The 3,350-nt window shown below is 43.4% G+C and overlaps 1 non-coding gene across 1 annotated transcript; it reads left to right on the plus strand.

The window, feature by feature from the left end:
- The first annotated feature begins 2,991 nt into the window (after nucleotides 1-2,991).
- Trnat-ugu (transfer RNA threonine (anticodon UGU)) lies at nucleotides 2,992-3,066 on the plus strand. Its single transcript has one exon. It is a non-coding gene; the product is annotated as a tRNA-Thr (tRNA).
- Nucleotides 3,067-3,350: the final 284 nt, after the last annotated feature.

The raw sequence follows: 3,350 nt of genomic DNA on the forward strand, positions 1-3,350 counted from the left end.
CGAGCATGAATCTTTCACTCCACAGCGAAGTGTGCGCCGTTCTGAAACATCCAGGCTTCCTGCCAGGCTGTTACAACACAGTGCAGAGTGAAATATTTGTTCCGGAGACAATGCCCTAGCCTCTTGCTAAGCCATTTCTCCGCAATATTCTTTCTATTTAGAATACTTGACCCGAAAGAGCTTCTGTGAAATTGGGGATATAGGAAAGTAGTTCCGATAAAACTTTGTCTCAGATGGCGGGTCGTGAATCGTCCTAAATGGCTCGCTAAAGACAGGTTCCAGATTAAAGTCCGGATCCGGCGAGCTGTTTTAATCTGCGTGGATGTTTCAGGTACTGCCTTCATTATCGTTGTAGTCGAAGTGAAGAAAATTTGCTACCTTGTTTAACCAAGTTATCATTGCTCCATTGGCTTCAGTTGTCTAATGACCACAAACATATGCAAATACAGGCATGTGCTAACGATGCGGTAATTTTCATGATAACATAAAATGAGCAAGTGGCTGTTAAAAACAATAAAAGTTACTTCTGATTCTTTGATGTAGACTTGTTCTTTGGCAGATTGTCTAGTTCAGCGGTCTCGCTTCCTAATTAAGGGGGGGGGGTAATTATGTAGATCTGAGTACTGCGAAGTGATTGTATGAGGCAGAACTCCGTTTTCACTTCAGATTTTTGATGTACGCCAATTTGTTTCACTTATCATCATCCAAAACACTTTCCATAGTTTGAGGCAGCAAATTTCAGAAAACGATATTGAATACAGTTCATCACGGGTGCTTGCATCATTCCACCTTCGTTGCACTGCTCCACACTCAAGACTCGACGACTTATTGTACCAACAATCAACAAGTGCAGCGATACACCAAGGCGCAGTTCAGTCAAATATGAATACACCGATCTTTCATGTTAGAAACATGTGTGTACAGTACTGATATGATCAAAATTAATTCCATAGAGATTCACATGCATTTAAAATTTCATTATCAGTTACCTTCTGAGCGATTTGTGAAAACAATAGTTCTTATATATCAAGAAGGTAAATTCTTCAGCCAAGGTAAATACTTCAGCATTTGGTGTATCGTAATCCACAATATTTCGCAAGAAACGAGGTGTGTTGGACAGTTCCATTCAACTTGGAAGCTAAGTAACAGACGTGTCGGGCGAACCCAATATAAGAAACAGTCTAGTACAAGAAAGGGACCATTACTCGATAAAAGATGTCTACCAGCGGCAAACAAAGTCCATAATTTGGGGAGAATATTCCTGAGAAAGGACACCAGAATCACAGCATTGGATGTGAATCATGGTAATTGGGAAACTGGAGAAGAAAAGAATGGAAATGTCTGAGGTGTGGTGTTACAAAGAATTCTAAAAATGAGGTGCACTGACAGGAAATGATGTTCTCCGCTGCATTGGCGAGGGGAGAAGTGTGGAGAAAACACTAACTAAAACAAGGGGCTGGGTGACAGGACATGAGAGCCATAGAGCGAAAACAGCCTGTGGGAAAAGACAGAGATTGGATGTGTTCACCGAATAACTGAAGGCGTTTGGTGTAAATGCTACTGAGAACAGAGGTCGGGTCAAGTGATAAAGTCGTGGGTGACTGTATCAAACCAGTCATTTGACTGATGATTTAAAAAAAAGATAATGATTCCCGTTTTAGCGCTTCAGTGAGGAGAAAACTGAGTGATGAGTTTATAACGATTATGTTAATGGGTGTATTCAGTATTTGATGATTACTCAATACTCGGTAATATGTTGCCACTGGATTGTGAGGGGGAGAGGGTAAATAAACTGGCGAACAGAGAGCATCACACGTGGCATCCGTAGTGATGTGACATTACATCAGCCATCTAAGAAGACGGCTATTGATCGACACCATAAGACCACACACACACACACACACACACACACACACACACACACGCGCGCGCGCGCGCGCGCGCGGAAACGGAATAATTTTTGAGAACACTTTTCTTGGAGAGCAGCGGTTTTTTTATTACTTAAAAATGAACATGAACAGTCACAACCGCAAGAAACATTTTTTATGAGGTTACCGGTTGCGGTCTGTTTTGGACCATCTTCAGACCTCACACCATGCAGGCGCTGCTCCGTTCACTGCCACCGTCTGCCAGCATGGTCTGAGATCTGAAGATTGTCTAAAACAGACAGAAAGCGGCAACCTCATAAAAAAAGAAGTTTCTTGCGGTTGTGACTGTTCATGTTCATTTTTAAGCAAAACGGAGGATTCCGACTGTCCCAAAACACAAGGAAGGACTTTCGTACCCTGTATGAAAGTAACAAAAGCGGCAGTCCAGAAGAGACGGCAGAGGTGAACGGTTGTGTATCTGGCGTAGATCGCGCTGATCACGATAGAATATGACTTGTCAATTAAATCGTGGCGCTGTTTAGAGTACGTTAAAGTAACTGTCATTGTTTTGGCGCGATTTGCAAGTGTGAGACTGTTGTAAGCTACATGTGCCGCAGATGGATGAGAAGTGATTTCTTAGACGTGTTTTGTAAACCATCACGAAGAAAATTAGTAGAATTAAAAATATAAATATATAGTTCTGGCAACACCGGCCATGACCTTCTTCTTCTGTGCGGATGCACACATATTCCCAGAACTCTCACGCGATTTGGTAAGAATGCATTCCATGAGTAATGAGTGTGTTGGGGTGGGACACTACGAATGTGGTTCAAATGGTTCAAATGGCTCTGAGCACTATGGCACTCAACTGCTGAGGTCATTAGTCCCCTATAACTTAGAACTAGTTAAACCTAACTAACCTAAGGACATCACAAACATCCATGCCCGAGGCAGGATTCGAACCTGCGACCGTAGCGGTCTTGCTGTTCCAGACTGCAGCGCCTTTAACCGCACGGCCACTTCGGCCGGCCCTACGAATGTGGTGTGTGGACACAGAAGGTGAGAATATGGGTCTCGCGGGAGGCGTGCGAGGGATAGTCCCTGCAGTCGCACTATCCTCTGTGCCCACGGTGGCTCAGATGGATAGAGCGTCTGCCATGTAAGCAGGAGATCCCGGGTTCGAGTCCCGGTCGGGGCACACATTTTCACCCGTCCTCGTTGATATATATCAACGCCCGTTAGCAGCTGAATGTATTAATATAATTCTAATTTCATTGTATTTCAGGTACCTACAGCCAGATGGCAGTTATTAGAGTCGAGGGGTATGAAAGGGAAGCAGTGGTTGGGAAGGGAGTGAGACAGGGTTGTAGCCTATCCCCGATGTTATTCAATCTGTATATTGAGCAAGCAATAAAGGAAACAAAAGAAAAGTTCGGAGTATGTATTAAAATCCATGGAGAAGAAATAAAAACTTTGAGGTTC

The sequence above is a fragment of the Schistocerca nitens genome, chromosome 6 (assembly GCF_023898315.1).
Source record: "Schistocerca nitens isolate TAMUIC-IGC-003100 chromosome 6, iqSchNite1.1, whole genome shotgun sequence".
NCBI classification, from domain to species: domain Eukaryota; kingdom Metazoa; phylum Arthropoda; class Insecta; order Orthoptera; family Acrididae; genus Schistocerca; species Schistocerca nitens.